We start from the raw sequence: 11756 nt of genomic DNA on the forward strand, positions 1-11756 counted from the left end.
TACATACATCAGGATTGTCATTATGATGATGTAACATTGTAAAGCAAAATTTAGTCCTATGACTTGGTCACGGTTATTGACATTTTGTCCCATCTATGTACTAATGTTTAGAGAAAGACCAATTTTCATGTGAAATTTTGTCCATATACAGACAATACTTCAAAGATGAATGGTACAAATGTTGTCTTGTTAAAGGGAGGCAATTTATCCAATGATGTAAATTGAGACACTGTGATTGTTTCTTAGATTGGTTGTCACAATGAAATTTTGTTTCTTGAAAGGCAGGTGATAAACACTTATTTTTTTAATAATGATATAATAAGGTGTTATATAAAAGAAACCGGCTTTATTAATGTATGCAGTACTCAGTTTATGGTTCTTCTTCGTCCAATTAAGCGACCTCAATCAACTGTCAGATGATTCTGTGGTAGCCTCTTTATTTTGTTTATACTTTAATTGTAAAATAAAGATGTATAATTATGTTAATATTAAATAAAAACTTCATAACATATTGTCTCATATAAACTTTTATTACACACTTATTTTATTATATGAAGTACTGGTAGTCATTCGTTAGAGCTATATGTAAATCAGTTTAGAAAGTACACACATTCCGATCGATACTTTGAGGTGTATTCGATAAGACTTTGTTATGAGTAGATTTTAAATACCACCGTGTATAATTTGTGTGAATTAGTCCGTATACACAATAACATTGTTGATTGATTATAAATAGAAAACATAAACAAAGTTGTATTAGATAGCGAACTACGTTTCTGCACATATTTAAAGTATTGTCCGAGTTATGTTTTATTTTATACACAAGGACACTATTTATATGTATGTTTTATAATAAGGTCTATGTTTAAATACGGTTTCCTTAAAATCCGTTATTTAACATTGTAATTTTGGTTTACAGAACTTGTAAGCTTTTATAAAGATATCACTGTGTGATATTCCTGTATGTACATTTGAATTGGTTTGTGCCACAACAGTAACTACCTTGCTCCATAAGTTGGTAAGGATTAGTAATATGTAAAAACTGTTATTTAGAATTAAAATGTATTTCGTTTAAAAGGTTGAACTAACTATGGAGTATGTTAAGCACATAGTTTTGATAAAGAGTTATTTCCCTTGATTTTAGATGCTTTTAATATTTGTTTAATTTATCAATGTTGTTAATCTGAACAACTGAATATTATATGTAAAGACATTAATACTATGATTTGATGATTAAACATAATATTTGATCTCATTATGTCCATAACTTAAATGTATTTTTAAAGTGTAATGTTTTGTATAATACCATTATATGTAATGATAGAATATTATACTTATTACGTGTATAACATATTTATTATTTGATATGTAAAATTAGTAAGGGTGTGTAACGTTACTGATTAATAAATATTGTGAACCCTAGCAAAGCGTAGTTTTCCTTGAGGCCTAATAGTCAGCTATTACAATTCTACCACTGTGTGTAAAGTCCAAAGAAAAAATTAAGTGAATACAGTTTTGTAAAAGTTATAATGATAAATCCTATATGCAGGTGCTCTTTAAAGACGGTGTTTTTGTCTATTTTGTTAGCCGAGCCTTCAACCATTCAAAACTCTGGGCGGTGAAAGTGGTAAGGCAACTACAGTTATAATTCCATTACCGTATGGATTATGGGTCGACTGACATTTTCCCTATGTCTGTTCTACAAAGGGGAACCTGGTAACATCTAGTACTAGTTGCTCTTGATGCTCGGTTTATTGGAATTAGCCTAGATATTGAATCTACATTAACTAGACTTTTAGTGATTTTGTACACCATACACATCCTTGAAGTTGTTGTTGATCTTCTCTCTTCTAATTGCTGCCATTCGGGATGTTTTATCATGGCCTCAACCGATGATGTGTTACGATATGTGTTGGTAACATACCTAGCCCCTCTGCGTTGTACATAATTACCATCTCAATTTTCTTCTTGTTGTTTTGTTTTTGGTGTCTCTTGAACTGCGCTTGCGTATTCTAATGTTGGTCTTACTTCTTACTAATGACTTGTATGCATTTTCTTTTAGTTGTTAGTTGTTTTTATGTTTTAGTTTCTTTTTAGGACCCTAATAGTTTTATATTTGTTTTTTTGGCAGATGCTCTGTACATGGGTACTCCAATTTAAGTATGAGCTGGTGGTACCTCCAACTTTGAAGATATTTTGCTGATTATACTCTCTCGAGTACATGGCTATGTAGCATGGTTTAAAACGTAGGTTTCATGAATAATATTTAAAAAATCTAGAGACGCTAGCAATTTAATGGCAGAAGAATCCTCATGTAGGGAAGACATATTATAACTTCCTTAACTTAACTATACAAATCATTGATTAACTGTGAAAAAATCATGATAGTTACGAACAGAATTCAGCCACAGTGAAAATAATATAGTTACGGACATTATTTCATTGTGAAATATAGTTAGGGACAGCTTTGTTACATTTATGACGAAAGATACGAACAAAGCAAATGGAGCATATGTTTGGTTTAATTAAGGTCTTTCCTTTTACTAAAGGGAAAGACCTTACTGTATTTCTTCTGATTATTATTATTATTAGGTCTTTCAACCTTTCAGTTGAAAGACCTATTGTTTTTGTTCTGATTATTAGGTCTTTCAACCTTTCAGGTGAAAGACCTATAGGGTTTGTTCTGATTATTATTATTATTATTATTATTATTAGGTCTTTCAACCTTTCGTTGAAAGACCTATAGGTTTTGTTCTGATTATTATTATTATTATTATTTTTTTTTTTCTTCCGCCAACTTTTTTTACCTTCGCTGTTTTTTTGTTTCGCAAGATGTCGCTTAGATTTTTGGAGTATGATATCGAACAGTTTATACGCTTTTGAAACCAACTCTGCTTAACCGAATACTTTCCCAAATAAGAGTTATCTCCCCGAACACTGTTTTCCTTGTTATCTCTAAGGCTTCGCAACCGTATAAGAAACCGACAAATTTATTTTTCCAAATTGCTTGTTATATCCTCAGGATGTTCTGTTTTATTTGGACCGAAGCTATCCGGAGACTCCATATGAGAGTTATCCCCCCTTTTGTATATGATATAAGTGATATGCATTTCTAACTGGTAAACCATAAGTGATAGAGACCAAGGGTCTTTTGATTTAAGATCCTTGGTCCAAAAAAATGAAAATTAGGTCAAGGTCAAAGGTCAAGGTCAAATTCTAAATTTTGATTTTGGCTTATTTTCACTTATTTTCATTAACCTTATAAGATATCGACAAATTATTTTTACTAAATTGTTAGTTGCGACATGTCGTAACTTATAAATTTTGGTTACAAGGGTGCGTAGACAATAAATGGGAGTTTTCGCCCCTCCTATATTTAGAATTATGCGTAAAGTGATATTACTCATGAACCATACATATTAAGGAACTAGTGTCTTTTGATTCGAGATGTTTAGTCTATGACCTTGAAATTGAGGTCAAGGTCATAGGTTAATTGGACGTTCTAGATTTTGACCTTTGCTTAAAATTCATATTTATACATCATTAAGCCATAGGAACTGCCATTTTCAACTGAATTTTAATATTTTCATATCTAAATAGATCCTTATTGGTTGAAAGACCTTCAATTGTTCTTTGAACAATTGGTTTTTAATTATTATTATTATTATTATTATTTTTTTTTTCTTCCGCCAACTTTTTTTTCCTTCACTGTTTTTTTGTTTCGCAAGATGTCGCTAAGATATATGGTATATGATATCGAACAGTTAATACGCTTCTGAAACTGACACCGCGTAACAAAAAAATTTACCTTGTAAGAGTTATCTCCCCGAACACTGTTTTTCTTGTTATCTCTAAGGCTTCGCAACCGTATAAGAAACCGACAAATTTATTTTTCCAAATTGCTCGTTATATCCTTAGGATGTTCTGTTTCATTTCAACGGAAGCTATCCGGAGACTCCATATGAGAGTTATCCCCCCTTTTATATATGATATCAGTGATATGCATTTCTAACTGGTAAACTATAAGTGAAAGAGACCTAGGGTCTTTTGATTTTAGATCCTTGGTACAAAAAAATGAAAATTAGGTCAAGGTCAAAGGTCAAGGTCAAATTCTTTATTTTGATTTTGGCTTATTTTCACCTTTTTTCATTAACCTTATAAGATATCGACAATTTTTTTTTACTAAATTGTTAGTTGCGACATGTCGTAACTTATAAATTTTGGTTGCGAGGGTGCGTAAACAATAAAAGGGAGTTTTCGCCCCTCTTATATTAAGAATTATGCGTAAAGTGATTTTACTCATGAACCATACATATTAAGGAACTAGTGTCTTTTTATTTGAGATGTTTAGTCTATGACCTTGAAATTGAGGTCAAGGTCATAGGTTAATTGGACGTTCTAGATTTTGACCTTTGCTTAAAATTCATATTTATACATCATTAAGCCATAGGAACTGACATTTTCAACTGAATTTTAATATTTTCATATCTAAATAGATCCTTATTGGTTGAAAGACCTTCAATTGTTCTTTGAACAATTGGTTTTTAATTATTTTTTTTTTTCTTCCGCCAAATTTTTTTTCCTTCACTGTTTTTTTGTTTCGCAAGATGTCGCTTAGATATATGGTATATGATATGGAACAGTTGATACGCTTCTGAAACTGACACCGTGTAACAAAAACCTTTACCATGTAAGAGTTATCTCCCCAAACACTGTTTTTCTTGTTATATCTAAGGCTTCGCAACCGTATAAGAAACCGACAAATTTATTTTTCCAAATTGCTCGTTATATCCTCAGGATGTTCTGTTTTATTTTGACCGAAGCTATCCGGAGACTCCATATGAGCGTTATCCCCCCTTTTGTATATGATATAGGTGATATGCATTTCTAACTGGTAAACCATAAGTGATAGAGACCCAGGGTCTTTTGATTTAAGATCCTTGGTCCAAAAAAAGGAAAATTAGGTCAAGGTCAAAGGTCAAGGTCAAATTCTTAATTTTGATTTGGGCTTATTTTCACTTATTTTCATTAACTTTATAAGATATCGACAAATTATTTTTACTAAATTGTAAGTTGCGACATGTCGTAACTTATAAAATTTGGTTGCAAGGTTGCGTAGACAATAAATGGGAGTTTTCGCCCCTCTTATATTTAGAATTATGCGTAAAGTGATATTACTCATGAACCATACATATTAAGGAACTAGTGTCTTTTGATTTGAGATGTTTAGTCTATGACCTTGAAATTGAGGTCAAGGTCATAGGTTAATTGGACGTTCTAGATTTTGACCTTTGCTCGAAATTCATATTTCTACATCATAAAGCCATAGGAACTGACATTTTCAACTGAATTTTAATATTTTCATATCAAAATAGATCCTTTTTGGTTGAAAGACCTTCAATTGTTCTCTGAACAATTGGTTTTTAATTAAGGTCTTTCCTTTTACAAAAGGGAAAGACCTTACTGTATTTCTTCTGTTTATTATTATTATTATTATTATTATTATTATTATTCTTTTTCCGCCAAACTTTGACAAATTTAGCCGCGTTAACCGTAAGACGTGTCGCTTTCACGTTCACACTTTGTATCGGTGTCATGAATACCTATCTGGAACTCACCCTGTTAGTCGAAATATTTTGTCGGTTCGGAGTAATCCCTCCGAAACCCAAAAACCTTGTTATCGTTCCAACACTGTAACCGTAATAGGTAGAAAAAAAACAAAGGGTGAAATTTGTTCAGGACCAGACCCCGGTTCTTCGTTACATTTGGATCGAAAAGATTCAACGACTCATTGGTAGGGTTATGCCCCTATGAAAATTAACCGGTGTCGGTTGACCACCAAAACTCAGAAACCATAAGTCGTAGACACCTAGGATCTTCACCAATCATCATCAATTCATGTATCTTTGTAAAATACCTCAAGGCCATATTTGTATCTTGACCTTGACCTTTGACCTAACACCTTGTTATGGGATAATCTCAGGAACGATTATACTTACAGAAGTTTTAAATAGTGGAAAATGTTTGGGTCATTATGGCGCAACTTTGTTACATTTTGACTAAAAAGATTTGACCTTTTTTTAAGGGGCATAACCCCTGTTTTAGGTTTCTGAAAAGACAAAATCAGGTTTTACTATATAACCAAAGGTTCTAGACCCTTGGGGTTTTCAGTAATTGCATTGGGGACTCATGACCTTGACAAAGGTCAAAAGGTCAAAGGTCAAGGTCATGTCCCAGATAGCGAATTTAGTGTTTTTAACCTGATATAAAGGATTTTTAGTGTTTTTTCGAGCTTTTTAAGGTTGACTTTGACCTTTTCAATACATTTTACGTCTGTTTGAACATGTATTTTACATTACAAAAGGAAAGACCTCTCAATTGTTCAAGAACAATTGACAGTTTAATTAAGGTCTTTCCTTTTACAAAAGGGAAAGACCTTACTGTATTTCTTCTGTTTATTATTATTATTATTATTATTATTATTATTATTCTTTTTCCGCCAAACTTTGACAAATTTAGCCGCGTTTACCGTAAGACGTGTCGCTTTCATGTTCACACTTTGTATCGGTGTCATGAATACCTATCTGGAACTCACCCTGTTAGTCGAAATATTTTGTCGGTTCGGAGTTATCCCTCCGAAACCCAAAAACCTTGTTATCGTTCCAACACTGTAACCGTAATAGGTAGAAAAAAAACAAAGGGTGAAATTTGTTCAGGACCAGACCCCGGTTCTTCGTTACATTTGGATCGAAAAGATTCAACGACTCATTGGTAGGGTTATGCCCCTCTGAAAATTAACCAGTGTCGGTTGGCCACCAAAACTCAGAAACCGTAAGTCGTAGACACCTAGGATCTTCACCATTCATCATCAATTCATGTATCTTTGAAAAATACCTCAAGGTCAAATTTGTATGTTGACCTTGACCTTTGACCTAACACCTTGTTATGGGATAATCTCAGAAACCATTATACTTACAGAAGTTTTAAATAGTGGAAAATGTTTGGGTCATTATGGCGCAACTTTGTTACATTTTGACCGAAGAGATTTGACCTTCCTGTAAGGGGCATAACCCCTGATTTAGGTTTCTGAAAAGACAAAATCAGCTTTTACTATATAACCAAAGGTCCTAGACCCGTGGGGTCTTCACCAATGACATTGGGGACTAATGACCTTGACAAAGGTCACAAGGTCAAAGGTCAAGGTCATGTCCCAGATAGCGAATTATGTGTTTTTGACCTTATTTTAAGCATTTTGAGTGTGTTTTAAGTGTTTTTAAGGTTGACCTTGACCTTTGACCTTTCAACTTTTTAGTCGATATCTCAAAAACGGTTAATTTTACAGAAATAGTAAACAGTGAAAAATGTTAAGGTGACTGAGGCACAACTTTTTTACATTTTGACCGAAAGGATTTGACATATTCTTAAGGGGCATAACCGCCGTTAACGGTTTCTGAAAAGGTAAAATTAGCTTTAACTCTTGAACAAAAAGTCCTAGACCCATGGGGTCTTTTACAATGACATTGTGGACCAATGACCTTCACAAAGGTCACAAGGTCAAAAGTCAAGGTCATGTCCAAATTATCGAATTTATTGTTTTTGTCATTTTTTAGCGGTTTTATGTGTGTTTGAGAGCTTTTCAATGCATTCTACGCCTATTGCAACATGTACTTTACATTTCGAAAAGGAAAGACCTCTCAATTGTTCAAGAACAATTGACATTTTAATTAAGGTCTTTCCTTTTACAAAAGGGAAAGACCTTACTGTATTTCTTCTGTTTATTATTATTATTATTATTATTATTCTTTTTCCGCCAAACTTTGACAAATTTAGCCGCGTTAACCGTAAGACGTGTCGCTTTCATGTTCACACTTTGTATCGGTGTCATGAATACCTATCTGGAACTCACCCTGTGAGTCGAAATATTTTGTCGGTTCGGAGTAATCCCTCCGAAAGCCAAAAACCTTGTTATCGTTCCAACACCGTAACCGTAATAGGTAGACAAAAAACAAAGGGTGAAATTTGTTCAGGACCAGACCCCGGTTCTTCGTTACATTTGGATCGAAAAGATTCAACGACTCATTGGTAGGGTTATGCCCCTATGAAAATTAACCGGTGTCGGTTGGCCACCAAAACTCAGAAACCGTAAGTCGTAGACACCTAGGATCTTCACCAATCATCATCAATTCATGTATGTTTGAAAAATACCTCAAGGTCAAATTTGTATGTTGACCTTGACCTTTGACCTAACACCTTGTTATGGAATAATCTCAGAAACCATTATACTTACAGAAGTTTTAAATAGTGGAAAATGTTTGGGTCATTATGGCGCAACTTTGTTACATTGTGACCGAAGAGATTTGACCTTTTTTAAGGGGCATAAAGCCTGTTTTAGGTTTCTGAAAAGACAAAATCAGCTTTTACTATATAACCAAAGGTCATAGATCCTTGGGGTCTTCAGTAATGTCATTGGGGACTAATGACCTTGACAAAGGTCAAAAGGTCAAAGGTCAAGGTCATGTCCCAGATAGCAAATTTAGTGTTTTAAACCTTATATGAAGGATTTTTAGTGTGTTTTAAAGCTTTTTAAGGTTGACCTTGACCTTTGACCTTTCACTTTTTATTGGATATCTCAAAAACTATTATACTTACAGAAATAGTAAATAGTGCAAAATGTTCAGGACATTGGGGACTATTGACCTTAATAAAGGTCAACAGGTCAAAGATCAAGGTCATGTCCCAAATAGCGGATTATGTTTTTTTGACCTTATTAAAAGGGTTTTTAGTGTGTAATAAAGCTTTTCAATACATTCTACTTCTATTGGAACATGTATTTTACATTACAAAAGGAAAGACCTCTCAATTGTTCAAGAACAATTGACAGTTTAATTATTATTATTATTATTATTATTATTCTTCTTGTTCCGCCAAACTTTGACAAAATTTCCCTCCGTAACCGTAAGACGTGTCGCTTTCATGTTCACACTTTGTATCGGTGTCATGAATACCTATCCGGAACTCACCCTGTGAGTCGAAATATTTTGTCGGTTCGGAGTAATCCCTCCAAAACCCAAAAACCTTGTTATCGTTCCAACACCGTAACCGTAATAGGTAGAAAAAAAATGATTGGTGAAATTTTTTCAGGACCAGACCCCGGTTCTTCGTTACATTTGGATCGAAAAGATTCAACGACTCATTGGTAGGGTTATGCCCCTATGAAAATTAACCGGTGTCGGTTGGCCACCAAAACTCAGAAACCGTAAGTCGTAGACACATAGGATCTTCACCAATCATCATCATTTCATGTATCTTTAAAAAATACCTCAAGGTCAAATTTGTATGTTGACCTTGACCTTTGACCTAACACCTTGTTATGGGATAATCTCAGAAACCATTATACTTACAGAAGTTTTAAATGGTGGAAAATATTTGGGTCATTATGGCGCAACTTTGTTACATTTTGACCAAAGTGATTTGACCTTTCTATAAGGGGCATAACCCCTGTTTTAGGTTTTTGAAAAGACAAAATCAGCTTTTACTATATAACCAAAGGTCCTAGACCCTTGGGGTCTTCAGTAATGGCATTGGGGACCAATGACCTTGACAAAGGTCAAAAGGTCAAAGGTCAAGGTCATGTCCCAGATAGCGAATTTAGTGTTTTTAACCTTATTTAAAGGATTTTTAGTGTGTTTTCGAGCTTTTTAAGGTTGACCTTGACCTTTTCAATACATTCTACGTCTGTTGGAACATGTATTTTACATTAAAAAGGAAAGACCTCTCAATTGTTCAAGAACAATTGACAGTTTATTATTATTATTATTATTATTCTTCTTGTTAAGTTTTTTTTTCTTCTCTTTATTTTACCTCTTGTATCAATATCGAGTGATCCATAGATACCTAGTCTTTATCTTCCTACTCTAGCAAGAGCTTCACTTTTATAGCGTACTTCTTATTTGCACCCTATCCCTTACACACGGGGCACTCATAAAATCAGTATACGTAGTTATTATAATTTATAACAGTAACATATATACAGTAACAGCATGCGAACTAATCCATCACCATGTAAACGAAGTTAACTATATATTACACAGACCAATCGTTCATAGCCGGTTCACAATTTATATCTCCATATCACGTAGGCTTAACAATTTTACATATATAGCACTCCTGCCCTCGCATTAGCGTTTACTGTTCAAACAATATCCTCGTTATCTTTAAAATCTAAAAACTTTCCACTGTTCATTTGGTAAGCAATTATTCCATATAAAACACGCAGATAAAGTACTTAAAATCTAAAACCACTTGATATCTTACAAGCCTTGGATACGAGTTTTCAGTTCTAACACTATCCACCTCTTAATATTACAGAATAAGAATCGCTATATAAATCCTGACACAATCAGGTAAATTGTGGATCAAATGCATATATGTATATCGAATTGTTATCTAATATGTATTATACTTTGGTTTTCCTTTATACCGCCTATACTGAGAATAAATTTACTCAGACATTAAAAATAAACGTTTGTGATATAGTTTGTAACACAGACCTCTGGATAATGTCTCTATACGGATCTGTTCCTTATAGGTAAGAAAATGGTATGATGTACAGTCTATAATTAGATGTAAAAGATTCTCCTTGTCATCAAATAGTTCTTGTTTTAGCAAAGGTGGCTTATTACAATCTACGAGAAGAGATTTCAGCTCTTGGATAAAGCGATTTCTTATGCTTGACAGCTTTTCACATTTAAGTATAAAGTGAGTCATATCTTCTGGTTCAATGTTACATAATGGACATTTTGCTGAGATACAGTTTTTTTGAAAATCTAGACCTCTGATACTGAAGAATCATTATTCCGGATGCAATTTTAACTTGAATAGCGGCCATATTAACGGAGTACGGGTCAGTCCCACTGCTTTTCCAAATATTATGCACAGTTCCTATGTTGGAATCATTAAAATTAATATTTTTCAAGGATGACTTTTCTTTAGCTTCCGTCTTTAAATTTTGTAAAAAATGATTATTTATACAGTTATTCACAAGTCTATTCCAGCTTATTTTTTTATGGTGGATTCTCAATGATATCATAAGGCGATGGCAATCCATAAATTACAGTTAAATTGTGTAGTTTTGTAAACCAACTTCCAAATTTTTCATCTTTCATAGCTAAGTGTCTAAACGCAATTTCTCTTTCAAAATTTCTAATTATATTTCCAAATGTTTTCAGAATTTTCTTATGAATTTCTCCCTCTATAGGATACGCCCTAATAACAATAAAGTTGCAGCTATTGATGTGCGTTTAGGAAAGTGCTGAATTTGCATTAATAATTGTCTAAAGAATAATTCAATCTTTAGTATAACTGTATTAGAGAGCGATATGACATCTAAACCATATAGAAGTCTAAGTATAACATATATTTGTATCAAGTGTACAGAAACTTTTGGATTGACTCCATTCAAGCCGTGTAACCCAGCACCCATAAGAGAGTATACAATTTTCCTTGCAGTAGTAATACGCTTGTTCACAACTTCTTTAACCCCAGCATTTTTAGTTCTTTTTCTATCTATTCCAAGGTGAACTGAGGATTCAGAAAGTGTTACTGATTTACCATTCATTGACCAAGACTTTGGCAATTTATCGTTATATACCAAAATAGTAGATTTTTTCTCACTGAGTAGATATCTCAATTTGTTTGCATGATCTGCCTGTACATTTAGCATTGTTTGTAATTCATATGGATCTGTAGAGATTAAA

Source organism: Mytilus galloprovincialis, chromosome 4 (assembly GCF_965363235.1).
Source record: "Mytilus galloprovincialis chromosome 4, xbMytGall1.hap1.1, whole genome shotgun sequence".
Lineage (NCBI taxonomy): Eukaryota > Metazoa > Mollusca > Bivalvia > Mytilida > Mytilidae > Mytilus > Mytilus galloprovincialis.